The 20,386-nt window shown below is 42.3% G+C and overlaps 1 long non-coding RNA gene across 1 annotated transcript in view; it reads left to right on the top strand.

The window, feature by feature from the left end:
* Positions 1-6,830, top strand: part of LOC143102759 (uncharacterized) — a 32,929-nt gene extending 26,099 nt beyond the window's left edge. The window contains exons 2-4 of the long non-coding RNA XR_012982641.1: positions 2,639-3,075; positions 4,749-4,921; positions 5,817-6,830. This is a non-coding gene — a long non-coding RNA (uncharacterized LOC143102759). The remainder of the gene's footprint in view (positions 1-2,638; positions 3,076-4,748; positions 4,922-5,816) is intronic.
* Positions 6,831-20,386: the final 13,556 nt, after the last annotated feature.

Here is a 20,386-nt window from a genome sequence, read left to right as displayed (position 1 = left end):
TTCAGTAAAGAAATCTGAGTGTGTAGCCTACGAAAATGTTTACACAAACATAAGCCTACGCAAAAAAATATACCTACCTTGCAGGAACTGAACTCGCACATTCATACGATTGGAAGACGCGCAAAAGGCTACACCTTCAATCACGTATCGCATTACACACATCAAGAACATACTTTCAGCTTTGCTACATTGCCATGTTTAACTTGGGATAGAAGACTGTTGACAGAAATAGGCTAATGATAATTTTTTCAACAAACGCAATAATAGCCTACTGCGATGCATTATTGATGGCTGAACGAGATAGACGTCTTCTAAAGATCGAATCATGTGCTGATTCAAAACTATGCCTTGCTATAGGCTATGCAGTCTCGAAATCGCCAATATTAGACCTAGCCTACTACATTGCCCACGTTTAAATTAATTATAGCATAATGATGAAGTCTAGTGCAAGACAAACCACGTCTGCAAACTGCAGATAGCCTATGTCATGCGTGGTATGGGTTTGAACTCGGAGTGGTTTCTTTTCAATACACTTGTATCATGTTTATTTGAACTCTTCCTTCTAAAGCAGCCATTCAAAATAATAAGTAGACTCTCGGCCTACCGAAGAGAAGCTATCTCTCCACCTCCCCAACATGAGCTGCTTAACAGGCTAGTCACTCTCCCAAGTTGCGTGAACTTGGATCTGCAGCACTTGGTCCCGTCTTACTAATCCTCGAAATATGGTTAGATTTTGTTATGGACACGTCAACACCATATGTTCGCACAGACCTGTTTATTGAATCAGAGTCACATCTGCAGCAAATAAGGTAAACTACCTGCTCGGGATAACGTGCTAATTGTTTATCCAGTTAACATGCATCCAATAAGATCCACGACACCGGATTTTTTTGTCCTCAATTTGTGGTGTTCCACCTCGTTGATGACAGCGGACATTGTGAATGTGTCCTTCTGCATACTGAAGGCCTTTCTGACCTCTGATTTTTGAATATATCAATATTACTTGACGCCCAGAAATCCAGCATACACTGTTGCACTAGGCTAAATGGGGGTGCTGCGTCCCCATCAAAGATTGTTAAGGCGGAGCAAGATACTTCATCGTAGTTCATGTCTATGGGCGCGAAATGGGGATCGAATCCTGTCTGCATAAAGAGGCGTGTCGATGACGTATTGATGAGCGTACGTTGCAAACAGCCAACAGCAGCGGCATAAATAACCGGCGCACACCTGATATAAAGTCGATTTTCTCCAGACTGGAATGCTCAAAAATGCTAAAAATGTACCTGAAATGTTCACAAGGGTTTGAGGAACATGAAAACGTGCCCGAAATTCACATTCCTAACTCTATAGAACTAAGACCTTAGCATATGTGGTAAAATTCTGAGCTATGCCCATAGACTTCAATGGAGCAGTCGCTGCCTCTGCTCTGCATAAAGGGGGATTTTGACCCCCCCCCTCGTGCGATCCGGGTTCCCGGAAGTGGCTCCTGATGAAGTATCTTGCTCCGCCTTAACAATCTTTGTCCCCATGTTGAACACGCGTTCTCGCACACTTTCCTGCAAACTTGTCAGACTTAGCAACAGTAACTATGGGACTGACAATGGGAGGAGGGGCTTGGGATCGGTCTAAGACTCAATGCTACGTCACTCATTCATTCATTACTTCCGACCAATCACCAGTCTGCATCAGCCTTCATAATCACTTTACTTTGCACCTGCCTGTTGCTTTCAGGTGCCGATTTTCGATGTTCCGTATCCAGGCACGGGTAGCTAGTCATTCACTTCGCCACAACTTTAACATGTGATGCAGTCACAGACCAGTAGCTTAGCCTACCTTACGTTCGCTTCAACTGAGTTGGACGCATCTCCCCAAAGTCTCGGGGGTTTCCATTAATGTAGCATAGTAGCTTGTAAACGTCGGAGAGTAAGGTAGGCCAAATTGTGCCACTGTTCGCGTTGTCTGCCCGGTCTTATCAACGGAAAGAGACAAGTTCCGCGGCTTGAAGGTTCTCTTTCACCCTAGTCTCATGTTAGATCCTAGTTGCTTAATGAGGTTAACGTCGTATCGCTAACAACGCAAATATGGTTGCTAAACTTTTCTGACGAAAACTGTCAGACTTATCAGGCTACGCTGTTAACATACATGTACGGAACCTTTTAAAAAACTCAGTTCGGCTACTCCAGTTATCGACACTCACGATGGTTTCCTCGCCAAAGTTGCCATGATGCAGCTTTGCTAGGTCCACATCCTAGGCAATTTGTCTCGCTGGTCAGGCTGTTGTGTATGGAAGGCCAACAGGGACAAAAGTACTCTTCCTTCTTGGCTGCAGTGTTAGTCGCAGAGATGCTGTTGGTATTGTCTGCAGGGCGGTAGGCTACTAATGTCATTAACCCATAATATTTCCGATGCACCTGAAGGCCATATTAATCTTATTTTCATTATCTCATGTCTGGCTGATCATTATTGTCTGTCATTGTCTGTTACTGTCATTGGTTATGTGTCTACATATTATGTAGGCCCATACATTGTGTTTGTTGATTTAACTAATGGCAACGTAATGTATCATGGCTGTTTATTTGCCTGCATCCTAGGTCCTTTTGAAAATGCTCCTCTCTAACCACTCCATTCCTCCTTGCAGGTCTTCAGGCTGTAGGGACTAGAACAAAATCTTTCCTCAAACTCTTCTCTGCCAAAAGAGCAACACCTCTAGCAGGCACAAACTCCTTCAGGCCAATACTGCACTCACCCTTATACTTTTTCCAAGCACTTTGCTTGTCGTCATTCGTAATCTCCCATTACGTCACGGCAGCCGCAAGTACAGGGATGGCATTCCTTCCCATTTCTTCATTACTTAACATCTTAATAATCTTTCAATTTCAGGAGCAGCTCCTCTTCGTTTAATGTAAATGCCTCTCTCTTTAATTTAAGGGTATGCATCTGTCGGCAGTGGAGTACTGACCCTCACCGTAACTATCTACTTCATGCAGGGATGCGGGGCTGGTTCACGTAGGCCTATAGCCAAAACGTTCATCGAGGGACAGTGCTTTGGTTCATATTTAATCTTACTTCATCCAGGTCATGTGATGTCAATTTATTTACCTCCTCATCTAAGCTATACGCTAACCCTTCATGTCTTTATCCCACCACAGTAGGAGCAGCAGCATTAGTGAACTTGCACTGTTAAATCATTAGATTTTGCAATTCACTATCGAATATCCATATGTCCTCGGATCTCAATCCCATAATTCTCAATAGTCATATAATCAAATCAATCAGCAATTATTAGGCTACATCACCAATTCAATCTAACTATTTAATTTACAAGGTCTGTGATGCTGGTTCACATATTCTAAACACCCACTTACTCTTGGCTCTGGAGCAGTGCTTTGTTTCACATTTAATGTTATTTCACCCAGTCAGCATGATGAGGATTACTCTTCCATCTCTTGTCTTTATTTTAGTTATATGCTAAACCATCCTCAACGACCATCCATAAGTGCTAGTGTACTCCAGCTATGTATCTGCTGATTGTATTTTGTCTTGTCCTGTTGTGTCCTTAGGTCTGCTGCTGGTTAGTTAACCCTGGCTCTCTTTTCACTCCCTATCAATTCACTCCTTGAATGTGTTCCTCATGGCTTTCTATTGCTTCATGCGCTCTGGGGAATTTTGTTCTGACAGCCAGGTTTTTAACCCTTCTCAGGATCTGGCTTGCTCAGCCATCCTCTTCTCCTCCCACTTCTATAGTGTAATTCTGAAACATTCTAAAATGGACACCTCAGGTCTTTGTCATTATCAGAGATTCTAAAGTAAATAACTCTTCTGTCCCTATACTTCTATGATCAACTATCTTAAACTTCGCCCACACACTTCTCCTAATGCACCTCTTTCTTCTACCCACTGGGTTATCTATGTCTAAACAATGGTTCAGAATCCACTTGTCGAAAGTGGTTGGTAGCTGCGGGCTCTCAACCTCCCAATATACTGGCCAATCCTTTCGCATCGGCGCTGCAACGTCAGCAGCCGCTCTAGGATTACCTGCATCCTCAATCAAGTTGCTCGGAAGATGGTCTTCGTCGGCTTACGAGTCCTATAAGACCTCAGGACCAAGCCTTCTAGATGCGCAAATAGTTCTCGCAAGCGTCAATTAAGGTAAGCTACCTTTCAAAGGTCAGCTGGGTCAGCTAAAGCATTATATTAATTATGATGGACCCGAGCCACTCTTCTCCAGTCACTACGCACAGCCGGCACTTTAGGCACAGAATAAAGTGTTAATACATTCTAGTCACTACGCACCGCCGCCCTAGGTCTAGCTTCTGCAAGCAAAACCTCGGGTAATCTCACGTCACAACAGTTAATTTCTTTTATCCTACCATCACCCCACTTCACTCATCATATACATACGCAACTCGACTCGGCAGTCGACTCGAATCGCAATCATCAAATCGCAATCATCAATCGTTATCGAACCGAACGATCATTAAGCACGTTCCACGGGGATTTGCACCACATTGCATTACATTCTTGCCGTGCAAGAACCGAGCTTACGAAAGCTCTGAGCTTGTGCAAGCTCCTTGACATCGCTGCAGACCATGCTGGTCATTTTTTTTCTTTTCACCAGAGAGTGCTCAAGCTTTCTATCTGTTTCTCTATACCTTTTCTCTCTGAACTTATTACCCATGGACAATGTCTATTTCATGTTTTCCTGTCTCGTTTAGCTAACGTTACCTATGCTGCTCATCTTATTTTAGGGGGCCTTTCCAAGAGCAAGGTGCAAAAGCATGGCTCACTCTTTTCATCTTGCCCTCGGATCTGCTTTAGCTCCATTCCGTTGCAGGATGCGGCTCGCTCACGGAATCACATAGGGGTCGTACTTACATTGGATATAATCTGTCATGGACACTACACCGTGCTGTTATTTTGGGTAAGTCAACATAATTAATTCATTAATCTAAACCTTGCTTTGTTTACATTTCTATCCTAATAGGCCTATACGTTGTGCTATTTAGCTTTCTTTAACATGGCTTTACCTCTGCCGGATGGACAGTAGTCTGTTAATTATAGTGCTTGAAAATGCACTATACTGTTCTTCCAAGGCTTCTTCTTATTACAGTGCATGAAAATGCACTGTACTGTTCTTCCTAGGCTTCTTCTTATTACAGTGCATGAAAATGCACTGTACTGTTCTTCCTAGGCTTCTTATTACAGTGCATGAAAATGCACTGTACTGTTATTCCAAGGCTTTTTACAGTGCATGAAAATGCACTGTACTGTTATTCCAAGGCTTTTTACAGTGCATGAAAATGCACTGTACTGTTCTTCCTAGGCTTCTTCTTCTTATTCTTCTTCTAACGCATTTAATGCAGCTTCAACCGTTTAACGTAGAAACTTCATTCAAACTATGTTACGTAGGTCTTACTTAGGACACCCGGGCTATGTATTTTTCAACTTTGTAACTTTTATACTTTTTAAACTATTAATTAAAAACGAATCAAAATTTCCCCATTGACTTAACTATGATTATGACATCACAATACGGCCGTTAAGCAATTAGAATCCTATGGCAGGTGTTCGGGCCGGTGTCAGTACACGATCCGTACCGCCTGCCAGATCCGTTCTGCGCATGCGCATAATATTGCGCATGCGCAGAAGCTTAACGTCTTTTACGATGGTTTACGACACTACATGATCGGTTCTACGCTTGCGCGAATGTCAGTATTACCTATCCAGAGAACGAGAATGTATATTAAGTCAAGTTAACATTGTTTGTACTTTGTAGCAGTAATAAAGTTCTAATAGTTAAATGTTCATGTTTTAAGGAACCAACGGAAATGTATGGAGGCTACCCAGATAGCAAAGGAGGTCGAATCAACGTTGATTGGTCAGGGTTGCGTTTCCTAGCTGCTAACCAAGTTAGCAACTTAGCTGGTTGCAATGCAATTTCCCCATTGCCAACCAACTAACAGGTTAGCAACTATTTGGGAAACGCATCCCAGATTGGTCGGTTTCTGTCAGACGACCGAAATTCAACGATGAATCAACGGCATGAAAACGTGAAGAACGTAAAAAAAATATTTGCAGTTGTAACTTCTACAGACCAAAACCCTGGATGAGATGTACGAAACAGCTTTCTAGTTTACACTTAAGCTAGGTTACACAATTGACAGCTCTCATTACCCTACATGCCATCTCCTCACACTAACTGTTAAGTCTTTGTTTTCACATGTAACATTGTTATCATTTAATAATGAAATATGAACTGATCTGGGAACTGGATACATTCATTTAATGGCCCATAACGTTTGCATGTATCCACGCACGACACCTGCGTAAGCGTTTCAGGAGGCAACACTGAATCAAAACGAGAGCACACATTCAAATTCACACATGGAATGATCATCAAATGACTCATTACTTTACTGTGAACTGCTAGCCTACGTATTTGCCTGTGTAAATAACTCTACTGAATCAAAGATAGAATTGCAAAGATGAGTATAGTCACCTACATTGAAATAAATGCTATTACAACCATGAATAAATGCATTGAGAGAATGAGGAGAGCGGAGGAGAGGGCAACAAGTAAACTAACTTGCTGTGTTGAGACAAGAACATGGACTCAATGACCATTTATTAATATCATTTTATTGCATGCATAAATAACAAATCCTTCAAGGCCATAGAGCATATGGGTGTTCATATTGGGTGTTCATCCTTTTTAAGATGCTCTGCAACTTCTGACTATAAACACACTAATAGGCTACAAGAGACTATATTCACCTCTCAATAAGTTTTTTTTTAACTACATAAGTACAATCTTATATAAATAACACTTCGTTCATTTTAATTCATGTAATGTGAAAAAATACATCAGGTATTGTATGCAATTTGAAGCCCATAACATTTTCTAATGTTTTCACAACTATAACATTAAGCAAACATCTCATGATTGCTGCCCATTGCATAAGTACACTGTACAAAGAAATAGCCTATAAAAGGTTTTTGCTGTAATATGTCATCACTGGAAATTTTTTGAAATAGTGTTAAAATACCGTCACACCCCTACCTGACAGTCATGAGTACTTTGGTGGTTTGGTGCAAGGCTATTAGACTAATGGCCTCCTTACACCAAACAACTTTGACAAGATTTGGGAAAGATTGGAGTCTTTTGAGTAAAGCTTGAATGGGGGGCATTAGTTAAAATACTACAATCTTTTAAGAATCTTTCCCAAATCTTGTCAAACTTGTTTGGTGTAAGGTGGCCATTAGACGTTTCCCCTCCCACTCAAGCAATTAGGATGCCTTTCACACTGCTCCTGCTTGACCTATCCCTTCTGGCAATTTCCAATCAGAGCCATGCAAACATTTTCATCTCACAGAATAGAGTGTGCGTGCCTTTCTCTACAAACCATGTGCAGTGGCTGAGTCATAAGCCTAAAAAACATGGCCAAACTTAGATGTCTAATGTCAAAACATGATTTAGATAACTTATTGATGCATTCATCTCCAGTAGGGTTGACCACTGCAATGGGCTTTTCCATCTGGTGTCACTGTGCCAAGTCATCATCTACTTCTTTGGCTTCATGTTCTGAGTCCTTGGGCTTTTCTGTGAAAGAGAATCACCTTGAGTTGACCATTTTTCATTTTTAATGCATTTTATTTACACCGATGTATTATAACTCTTTATGCAGTGGTTCGACACTGATTAAAATAGGTGAAATAAGTCACCCTATAAGGACTGGTTTTCCAACAATTCAAGGGTTACATTATATTACATTAATACACAGGATTAGATGTTACAATCCCTTGTGCCAAAATCCAAGGTAAAATCACATTCAGTATATAAGTATGAAAGTATAAGTATTTATTCCACTGCTTGGTTGAATTTCCCATTGTCCTGCGTAATTTAGAACGACCATTAACCGTATGGTATTTGCACACCTATGAAGTAGATCCATTTTGTTGGCCGTATCACACTTGTATATTAATTTGCCGAACTCGTTGTGAAGTTTAAATGAACTGTCACGTTGCATCCGAGCTGTAAAATGCAGACGTTCAGAACATGGCAACATTGTAGCATATGACGGAGGTGGCTTTTAGCTAGATGGATGACAGCAGGCTAAGTAAAATAGCGATGTTTCAAAACTAAAGTTCATCAGAATCTTGGGATAAGCCCACTTGACAACGGGAGAGATAGAACTAACGACTGGCCTTTGGCCGGAGCAACCATCCATTTAGAACTAGTAACGGCAGTTTGTCCTGCAAGTTGAGAAATTAGTTGATATGTGTCGGAAGAAATTAGTTCTACAAACAAGACAGTTTTAGCGATTAAAACGTTTAAATTGTAACAGGAAATGAACACAACGCAAGTGGCAACAGTGGAATAAGCGGGATAATGGACTCCACGGTGGTCAGTTCACAGAAATGAATGCACTATTTTTTAAAAATAACCCTTTAAATGATGACATCTGATGACTTTTGGGAAGTATTGATACATTGAGATGCATATATTTCAAACATTATAGCATATTACAATACAGCCTATAAGGCCTAAAGAAAACTAATTTATAATAGAGCAAAGTAGATGTAGCCTATAGACCTACACAAGACTAAACCAAATATGGCTGAAATATATAGGCCATCATGATCATTTTACCAACAGTGACGCAGAACCATGGATTTTTTCCATTTATAACATGTTTTGTTTATAACTTAAACCAACATTGAGTTAAAATGTTGACTAAATTATTTACTATACTCCTACTTGATAATAAATAGCCTGCCCCCTAACAGTCCTCTGGGCCTACGTACAAAATAGTGAATCATGCAATGTCTGAAGCTTGATTTTGTGTTCAGCAAACCATACTTGTTTTGATCCTGACATTTGTTTTCAGCTTGTACTGGGGAGTCTTGGTGAACTTGGTTGCACTGCCCATTCTGATGGTGTGAACTGTTAAATGAGAGTGAGAGAGAGAAATAGGACAGACAAAATAATGTATTAGAATAATATTACTACAGCACTAGAACACTATCACTATCATCATTATTCATACACTGCAGTACTGAAAAACAAAAGGGCAAACGCTAAGAATCTACAGGTCATAATACAATCAATACTCTGATGCATCTGTGATTAAGGCCAAATGGGAGACAATCCAACAGATATCTTTGACCCTTACATGCATAAGTGGAGTCAAATATGACCCCAGCATTTTTTTGTTGTTGCAATATCTTTTACATTTTTAATGTTTAATCTTCCATGTATTCCTCAAATATTTTGTCTTTGACATGAGGCCATTTGGATTTGCATCATCATTGGTATATTTTTTTGTATCATTACCACACTTTTCCATACATTGGGTCAAAAATGACCCCAAGCATTTTCTATGGAATTTCAAGTAATGCCAACAAATGGTGGCTTGTGTGTATCAAAGTCGAATAAAGTTTCACTGTTGGGTACTGTATAAACAAGATGTTTAGAGTTGGAGTGAACACGAAAGGAGCAGAATATAACAGAAGAGAATACATTTCTAATCTTCACATCAACATTGTGACCTGAAGAGTGACTTCAAATGGCATTCCCCAAACACAAGAGATGGACAAAGGAAATGCATGAAAGAGGCAAGTAATTTCCCTCATCTCTGGAATAAGAAACATACTCAATTGCATTTGATGGTATTGCCTTCCATTGCTTGGATACTAGGTCAACCTAACCCACTTAGTTAGCAAAGGCAGAGGTGAGTAGGGAAGTGCCACAGCAGTGCTCCTTGTAGAGCCGCCCATGGACCTTAAGACTCACATACATTCTAATTTTTACGTTTTGATAGAACTAAAACATTCATTTTAAGGTGCTTGTTGACAGCCATGTCAAAGAACAGAAAACTGGTTTGCCGACTATTACATTACATTACATTACATTTAGCAGACACTTCTTGACCAAAGTGACTTACATATGTCAGCTATATTACAAGGGATCACACTATAAGTGAGCTTAGAGCCCATACAACCTATTTTGTCAACTCATAGCTTTCCTATGCTTCACTGAAATCAATCCTGGCACTTTACTTATCAGATGAATAGAACAGAATACTGCACATTGAAACGTTGCGTGCTTGTCGCGTGCTTGCCAACAAGCCGCAACTATAATAGCCCCTGGCTACCATCAATCTGCGCAGACGTTGGTGGTAATAGAGATAAGAGATATTGAAGAGACATACGAGAGACAGCATTTTAGTAATAGCATTTTAGTAATAGGCAATATTTTTATTGATTTATTTTACATTGTTTTAGATTAACGTCAGATAGAGTAGATTTGTTTAGTTAGTTAGAATAGTTTGACATTTGTTTGTTTGTTTGTTTGTAGCGTTAAATATCGTAGCTAATCTTTGTTTTAGTTTGATAAATAGATAGCTGCTAGATAAAGTTAGGTCGATTTAGTTTAATTTAGTTCAGTTAAATAAATAGATTATCATTAGCAGTAGATAGTTTTAGGCTGTTTCTTTCTAAAGAGCAAGAGTTGCTGAAAAGGTAAGTGTATGGTGGCTACAATGTTAAAAAGTCACTTAAGTGAACTAACTTTAACGCTATTAGGCTAGCCAACGATAACTGTAACGTTAACCTTAAACTTTGGCTGCGCGAGCACCTTTGACCTTCCTTGATGTTGATAATGTCAACTTTACCCAACGTTGACGTTATCCAATAACACATGACATGTAGATAAATGTCATGAATAACTATATATTGTGCATTTCCGAAGAAAATGGGCTATTTTTGTACCAACGTCATCTGCTATGACAAATGCTAACTATGTGTGATCAGAGAATGTCTAATAAGACGGGCTCTGGTGTGATGTCGAACAACGCTCACGTTAACGTTTTAAGTTACAACATAGCTATTGTCACTGGCGGTGAACCCTAACGTTAACACATGACATGTAGATAAATGTCATGAATATACAGTAGCAGCTATATATATATATATATATATTGTAATTAAACAGTGACATTACCGAAGGATATTTGATATTTCTGCAACAATAATATCTAGAATACTACTAAATTGTCACGATGGCTATTAGGCGACATTAACGTGACGGAGTTTGATCAAAATATGCTACAGTTACATGGGATAGCTTTATCATCAAAGAATATGTCTGTTAATTCAGCGAAAACGCGGCTCAGGCATAAGCGGGAAACCTAGCCAGGCATGATGAGTGATGTCAGTGTAACGCGCAGCGTTCTTAACTATAACGCGCAGCGTTCTTAACTAAATCCCCGGGAAACTGTCGAAGCTAATGTTAGCCCATGCTTAAACTCGGCTACAATAAAAAAAGAAAATGGCTATCAGGGGGCCAACTGGCTATCGAAATCAGCCCCATGGACATATCGGTCCATACTACAATCCATCGATGTTAATATCTTAACTAACGTTAACCAGTAAAAAAAAAGTACTTACCGCACATATCTCCAAGTCAATTTCCTCTGGTGAAGTTAACTTAGTCATGGTCGTTATGTTAGTGGCATCAACCTGATAAATGCACATTATTAACCTTAGACCATAAACCATCCAAAGAAATACAGCAACCTTAAGATTTAGTAAGCTAGCTAACACCGACATGAATAAATAATAGCTAATGGTCAATGCAGCCCCTATTTAAATTACAATTGCATAACATTAACTGTTCGATTAATGATTACCCAAACGGCTAACGATAGCTAACGTTCACATATGCAAGACACAGTTATATTCTGTTATTCAACAATATCAAAATTTCTAAAGACAAAGATACATTGAACATCTGAACGCTGTACTCTTACCTGCACAATCTGTGAAAATAATTCGTCGGGTGTAGCAGCTAGTCAAAATATAGGCTATTTTTCTGAGAACTTGGTCTCATCTCACAAACCACATGGCAACCCATGTGAAATTACCGTGGGAATGACAGACACTTGTCGTGGTGGTTTGCAGGATTAGGAAATCTGGAGAACGATGTGACGTATGCCAAAAAATTGACCAATTATAAATGATCTAATCTACTACACCCAATCAGAGAAAGTGACATCATCGTCGAGCAAGTGGTGGATTGCTTCATACAGGGCACCAAACTATCTTTTACTGTCTATGGCACCAAACCTGGTTTACTTTGTTAGTCAATGCCCCCACATGACACAAAATATTTGATGGACTTTCTAAACTCACAGTTGAACATTGATTTTATTCACTTGATATTATATGCATTTTAATCTCTATATTTATATATTTATCTAATCTTTATTGTTTGGTCATGTTTGTTGTTTTACTCCCTTTCTTTTGGGGCACATTGGGTCTGTGTTTGTCAAATATACTGTATAAATAAATTTGATTTGATTTAGTCTCCCATCTTGGTACCTAAATGTAAACATATTTTAGTAGTGTATGCTTACTAGATATCTATGTTTTTTTTTATCATTTGTTCAAAGAAACATGGACCAGTACTCATTTCATGCTGCTCTTCGGCAGTATCTACTCAGTGGGGCTGTCGATGCCGCTGTTGCCGCAGTTGACCGGAAGAGAGTCATACGGGTGGCCAACACCTTTGTTGTAAATGGTAAGTTGAGATAACATTGTACACACTCAGAGACATACTAATCAATCAATCAGTCACTCAATAAATCTTGAATATTTTCTTCAGACAACCAGTTATTCTACACTGGCCCAAGCAGGCAGTTCATGAGGCTGGTTGTTATGTCCGAGCAAAAAAAGGAAGCTGTCTTGAAGGAGTGCCACAACAAGCCTGGCACTGGTAACCACGCTGGAGTGAGGGCCACCAGAGACCGGGTCACTGCTGGCTACTTCTGGTCCACTCTAAAGGCAGATGTGGAAGAATGGGTAAAATCGATATGATAATTTCGTCATGGCTTGCAAACTAATTTAACAGGCAAAGCTTAATCACACCCATCCATGTATTTCGGGTGCAGGATCAGAAATGTTACAGTTCAAAGAAAAGTGAAGATCCTCACACCAGAGTGCTTCCTTTAAAGTTTTTTGCTTTCATACATCAGGTGCGATGTTGTCGGCAATGCCAATTAAATGATCCCATCAAGACTGTTCCACGGGTCCTCCACCCAATAAAGGTAGGGTTTGCCTCGGTCTACAATTGTAAGTGTAGAAGACATTTATGTATCTAATAAAGTTATTGCATATCCACAGGTGAAAGAGCCATGGGATGTGGTGGGCATGGATCTGATTGGTCCTCTTAGAGAGACTCAGAGAGAGCACCAGTACATTTTAACCATCACTGATCTGTTCACAAAATGGGTCATTGCAGAGCCCCTAAAGAACGGTTCTGCCAGTGAGACATCAGCAGCCCTGGTCTCTAAGCTCTATATGTTTGGTATGGTCCGGAAAATAATTTCGGACAGAGGCAGTGAGTTTGTGAATGAGGTACGTCTTCTGCAAAATTCCCAATGGCATACTGCACTTACAACAATAAATAGATGCAGACCAAATTGGGGAATAGCTTTAAGTTTGGGTGGGACAATGCGGGACATGTTTTCAATGCTTATAACCTATATTTTGGATTGGCAGCTAAACAAACATATCTTTGAGGCACTGAATATTCAACATGCAGTGTCCAGTGCCTACCATCCACAAACAAATGGACAAGTAAGTGTGCTGGTACAAAATGCTAGTTCAATGATATTCAGTCTGTGAATGTTTTGTTTGCTTAAGATGAGTATGTATGTAATAAAAGCATTTTGATGGTAAAGGATGAACGGACCAACCAAAATGTAAAGCGTGCCCTCAGACGCTATGTGAATTGGGACATTCATCTGCCAGCCATTGTGTATGGAATCAACACAGCGAAACAGGTTGGTCTGACATTTCACAGGGATGTTTTTGTTAGTGTTACTTTTGTTGTGGAAAGTATGCATGCATGCTAAAATGCTTTTTTGAAATTAGAGATCGACACAGCACAGCCCGTATTATCTGCTCTTCCATCGTCACCCCCGTCTCCCAGAGGCTTTGAATACTTGTCCAATGGAGGACAACTTTGAAGTGGACAATCCAGAGGATGAGCTTGACAGTACCTTGGCCAAAGTCAAAGCTTTAAACGAGAAGGTTGGGTGTGATGTAACTTATGTAACTTATGTACAAGATGATTGCATGCCTTGAAGTATACTAAATTCTATTTACTGACCTTTTAGGTCATCAGCAACATCGAGAAGGCCCAGAACAAATACAAAAAAAGCTTTGAAAACAGAAAAAACAAGCGGGTGAGGCAGGTCTGTTTAGAGGCCGGAGATGAGGTCCTCATCGCGGAGAACCCCCCCCCCAAAAAAAGGGCTACACTCCAGACCCGACACCAGGGGCCATTTAACCTCACCTCGGTCACCTCAAAAGGTGTGGCAACTCTGAGGGTGGAGGGTAAAGTGAAGACAATGAATGTCTCACGTCTGCGGCCCTATTTCCGTATGAAAGGTTAGATTTGTATGAGTTACGGATGTCTAAATTTGTATTCTCTATGTATCTGTTGTATGTCAGAGTGACGCCAACAACCTTTTTCTGTTGTTAAAGGTAATAGCACACCATCGAGGCAAGGGGACCATGTTTACGCAGCAGGTGGTTGGCTGGTGGATCACCAGTATGCAAGCCGTGGTCCACTGTGGTCCAATGACCTGGGGCCTCTCCAGGATGAACTGGTGAGTGCCAATTACAAGAGTCTTCTTTCTTGTTATACAGCACCTTTGTGAATCTGCCTAAGAGTTTCCGTAGGACCTTCTTAAGAACACAGTTCAGATAATTCTTAGGAAGACACTGGTGAATGAGGCCCATAATGACCTTGGCACCAATAATGGTCAAAAATTGACACGTTGACTGAGTAACGAAAATATGAACACCTTACAAGGGCTAATGGAAAACAGGGATAATGTTTTTTTCCCCCCATTCTTTGCTGAACTATGTGCTGGACAAAGCACGTCCAGCAGCAGAACTCATTGTGCTGGATGGTCCCGTCTGCCTACGGAGGGAGGACTTTTGGAGCTTGGGGTTAGAAGAAAAGCTTGAGAGCAACGTAAGTAGATAATGCTTAGGGTTTGGATAATTGCAGTGGCTTTATTGGAGTTTTGTAATCCAATGCATTCTGTTTTCTTAGATTGGGAATGCTTGCTTTAAGCTCATTGGAGAGGCAGCCAAAAGACATGTAAGTGTTAATTTTTAGATTTTATATAATTTTGGTGCCGTTATTAAATACTGACTTAAAATAACCTACAGGGAATGGATGTCCATGTAATGGATTTATACGTGGTTCCCACCCTGAAAACGGGTGAAGTTCGATTGCCGGTGAGTTCATTGATTGCAATACCATGTCACATAGATGCCTTTACAAATGTAAAGTTGTAGTTTATGGATGTATGACCCTTACTTTTGTAGGAAAACATGGGATCAAAAACGGCAATCATAATACCGGCATGGAGTAGGCAGCCGAATGCAGCGGACCACTACATGCTCTGTGTACGGTTCCAGTAGCTTTTTCTTACGTATTTTCTCAGGCTTTATGACATCATAGCAATTAGAATATTGTGCCAGGTGGCCAGGCCACGTAGATCAACTGTCAGTTTTTCAGGCTTTAAGCATACAGTCTCATTCTATGCTATAAGCCTGAGAAACTGTTCAGTCATTCCAACTATATTAAACCTCGTCAACCTAGTTCAGTCATTCCAACTATATTAAACATCATCTATCCAGCAAATAATTTAACCTTTTAAACCAGGGGTCTCAAACTCAAATGAGCTGGGGGCCAATTCTGCCAACATCTGATTGGAGGGCCGGCTATTTCTGAAAATGCAATGTTCTTTTTTTCAAATACCACACAAAACTGCAAACAGAAAGTGCAAGTGTTTTTATCTAGTTTTAGACACCTGTGCTAGGAACCTTAGCTTATAAATAAAATAATGATAAAATAAATATTAATACAAATTATAAAACAAATGAAAAGCATAAAAACAGGTATGTGTGTGTTTCACACTGTAATGAATGAACCTCAGACTCAAATGCAGCGAGCAAGTTTGTTTTAATAAAGTTCAGGCAGCAGGTCACAAGTCCGATAAACAATCCGATAAACAATCCAATAAACAATCCAAGGGAGAATCCAAAAGAGTAATCCGAGGTCAGGCAAACAGGTCAAAAACGAGAGTTCAGAATTCGATAGTATGCTATACAGGCTAAGTAGAGTCACAAACAACAATACCTCACGTTGGTGTGAGGTGCTTCAACTGAATATAAAGGGTGAGGTTAATTAGTGATTATTCCCAGGTGTAGCTAAAACTCCGGGGAAGCTGTGCAGGGCTGAAGTGGGCGTGTCTGTTGTGAACGTGCAGCCTGCACTGTCTCAGGTCTTACAGTACCCCCCCCTCCACGGGATGCTCCTGAAGACCTTCCAGCGACCGGACGGCCACGTCGACGGGGCGCAGGGCGCCCTGGGTGGGTCCGATGGAATTCTCTGATGAGCGACGGACACAGGACGTCTCGTGCAGGGGTCCATGACTGCTCCTCCGGTCCATACCCCTCCCAATCCACAAGATACTCCAATCGCCCCCCCCGGTATCGGGAATCCAGGAGCGTTTTCACCGCATACGCCGGTTCGCCATCTATATCCAATGGTGCCGGGGCATTAGAAGGGGTCACTGTCGGTGGGTTCATGGGGCTGTAGTGGACAGGCTTGAGGAGGGACACATGGAATGTTGGGGCTATTCGATATCTCACAGGGAGCTGTAGACGATAAGACACAGGGTTAATACGTTTCACAATCTTAAAGGGCCCAATGTACCTGGGACTTAGCTTGTGGCACTGAAGGCGCAGCTTGATGTCACGAGTAGACAGCCATACTCGCTGTCCGACCTGGAATCCTTGGTGTGGGCGACGCCGTCAGTCCGCAAAGCGCTTCTGGGACTTGATCGCTCTCTGCAGATGCGTGTGCGCAGACTCCCATACGCTCCCACTGCGTTTGAACCAGTCCTCCACTGCAGGCACATCTGTAGGGGCTATCTCCCAGGGGTACAGAGGTGGCTGGTATCCTAGAACACACTGAAATGGCGTTAAGCGTAATGAGGTGTGGCACAAGGAATTCTGGGCATACTCAGCCCATCCCAGGTAGCGGCTCCAGTCACACTGATTGTCCTGACAGTATTGTCTCAGGTATCTACCCAGTTCTTGGTTCAACCGCTCCGTCTGCCCATTAGATTGCGGGTGGTAGCCTGATGATAGGCTGATGGAAACCTGAAGACGTTGACAAAAAGCCCTCCATACTCGAGAGGTGAACTGGGACCCACGATCAGACACAACGTCTTCAGGGATGCCGTAAAACCTAAATACATGGTTGAAAAGACATTCAGCCATTTTCATCGCACTAGGCAAGCCAGACAGGGGAACAAGTCGACACATTTTAGAAAAACGGTCTACAATTACCAGAATGGTATTAAAACCATTAGATGGAGGAAGATCGGTCACAAAGTCCACACTAATATGAGACCATGGCCGATGGGGCACTGGAAGGGGTTCTAACAGACCTTTAGGAAGGTCTCGAGAGGCTTTACACTGGGCACAAACAGGACAGGCTATTACATAATCCCGGACATCATCCTTCAGAGAGGGCCACCAGAACCGCCGGGAAATCAGCTCTGTGGTGCGGGAGATTCCAGGATGCCCGGAACTGAGGGATGTGTGCACCCACTGCATAAGGCGAGGTCTCACCGTGGCTGGCACGAACACCCGTTCGGCTGGAGCGTCAGGTGGAGCCGGGTCATTCCGCAGGGCTTCTTGAATGTCATCGTCAATCTCCCAACGCACCGGGGCCACAATACAAGACGGAGTCAAGATCTGGAGGTGGCGCCTCAGGTGGGCCGAACTGCCTGGATAGTGCGTCCGCTTTTTCATTTTTTGAACCTGGGCGATAAGTCACAGAGAAGTTAAAATGTGTAAAGAACAGCGCCCACCTTGCCTGTCTGGAATTGAGCCTTTTGGCCTCACGTATATATTCCAGATTGCGATGATCTGTCAAAACCACAAAAGGATGTGTTGCCCCCTCCAGCCAGTGTCGCCATTCCTCCAACGCCATCTTCACTGTAAGGAGTTCTCGATTGCCAACATCGTAATTCCTCTCTGTAGGGGTCAATTTGTGAGAAAAATACGCACAAGGAAACAGCTTGCCTGGGCTACCGTGTCGCTGGGACAATATAGCCCCTATGCCCACTTCCGAAGCATCCACCTCAACGACAAAGGGAAGTGCGGGGTTAGGCTGTTTGAGAATGGGTGCAGAACAAAATAAATGCTTTAACCTGACAAAAGCATGTTTAGCAGAGTCATTCAAGGCCAAAGCCCCTTTACCCTTTCCGACGAGGTTCGTGAGAGGGGCTGCCACCGAGCTGAAGTTCCTAATGAATCTTCTATAGAAATTAGAAAATCCCAGGAAACGTTGGAGTTCCTTTACGGTCTTCGGCTCCTCCCATTGTTGTACGGCCGCCACCTTCCTGTCATCCATCATGACACCCTCTGGACCCAGGACATAACCAAGGAAGGAGACGGTTGTACTGTGAAACTCACACTTTTCGGCCTTCACGAATAGGTTGTGTTCTCGGAGGCGTTGAAGGACCTGGCAGACATGTTGGACATGAGTTGCTGGATCAGAGGAGTAAATTAACAGGTCATCAATAAACACAACCAAAAACAGTCCCAAAAAGTCTCATTCATAAAAGATTGGAACACGGCAGGTGCGTTAGTAAGTCCGTAGGGCATAACCCTGTACTCATAGTGGCCCCTGGTGGTGACAAAAGCAGTCTTCCATTCATCCCCTTCACGAATTCTAACGAGATTGTAAGCACTACGGAGATCCAATTTTGAAAACAGTGTGGCCTGTCGCATTTGTTCCAAAGCAGCAGGGATCAGAGGCAGGGGATAACGAAACTTTACTGTGCTGTTGTTCAGGGTCCGGTAGTCAATGCAGGGGCGGAGGCCCCCATCTTTCTTTTCCACGAAGAAGAACCCAGACGCGGCAGGAGATGTGGACGGTCTGATGAATCCCTGGCCCAGTGCTTCATCAATATAACTCTCCATAGCCTCAGTTTCTGGAATGGATAATGGATAAACACGACTATGGGGTAACGGAGCGCCCTGTAACAAGTTAATGGCACAGTCCCACGGCCTGTGTGGAGGTAGCTCAGTAGCTCGGGTTTTTGAAAATACATCAGAGAAACTATGATACACTGAAGGTACAGTCTCCGCGATAGGCAAAGCCTCAGAGGGGCTCTCAATAGAAGTGGAGCGGCAGGGAATATTCAGACAAGACGTAATACATTGAGGGCTCCATGATTTTAACTCCCCATTTCTCCAGGATATCACTGGATCATGCAGTTGTAGCCAGGGGTAGCCAAGCACAAGTTGATCGCATGGAGAATGGATGACTAAGAGTTGCATAGTTTCTTGATGGAAAGCACCAACCTTTAAAGTCAAGGGTATAGTCTGATGAGTTACCCATCCGGAGCCCATGGGCCGCCCATCCAGTGTATATACAGTCAACGGCGGTTCAATTTTCTGCAAAGGGAATCCATTCTTTTCCGCTAGTGTGGCATCAATGAAGTTACCGGCAGCTCCGGAGTCGATTAACGCTGGTAGAGAGACAGTGCGATCATGGTAGAACAGTTGAGCAGGAAGAGTTAGTTGTTTATGGGAAACATTATATAAAACAGTAACTCTTACCCCGGTGCCCATATTTGGAGTAGGAGGATTCCTGGGCCGTGTAGGACAATTGCGAACTTGGTGTCCCGCTTCTCCACAGTACATACACAGACGCTGTTGGATGCGCCTCTGTCTTTCCTCCCGAGAAAGAGGTACTCGCCCAAGTTGCATAGGCTCCGGAGTTGAGAGAGGCTCCGGCTCAGGACTAAAACCAGATGCTGCAGAGGGAGCGAAGGCCCCAATAGGCTGTCGTTCACGCAACAGGTTATCGATAGAAATGGACATACGGATGTAACGACTGAGTTGTCTCACGTCAGCACGACAGGCCAATTCAGCTTGTAAATCCGGTCTCAGTCCGCGTCGATACATGGTCAACAGCGCAGCGTCGCCCCATCCACTTCCTGCTGCTAATGTTCTGAAATCCAGAGCGTATGCAGCTGCAGATCGTCGCCCTTGCCGAATTTCACACAAGAGATTGCCTACATCACGGCCAGCTGCAGGATGATCAAAAACTTCTTCAAAAAGACCATAAAAATCAGACTCATTTTTTAAAACGTCATTGTTTTGATGCCATAAAGAGGTTGCCCAATCCAGCGCACGACCAGACAAAAGGGACAGCACAAAGTGTACTTTATCCACCTCCGTTGGAAACCTTTCGCGATAATGCGTTAGGTACAGAGAG

Source organism: Alosa pseudoharengus, unplaced genomic scaffold (genome assembly GCF_046254945.1).
Source record: "Alosa pseudoharengus isolate Yale_2024_CS ecotype anadromous, Long Island Sound unplaced genomic scaffold, YU_APseudo_1.1 YU_APseudo_1.1_scf_4, whole genome shotgun sequence".
Lineage (NCBI taxonomy): Eukaryota > Metazoa > Chordata > Actinopteri > Clupeiformes > Clupeidae > Alosa > Alosa pseudoharengus.
The sequence above is the reverse complement of the archived record's forward strand: the minus strand, read 5'-3'. Positions and strand labels throughout refer to the sequence as shown.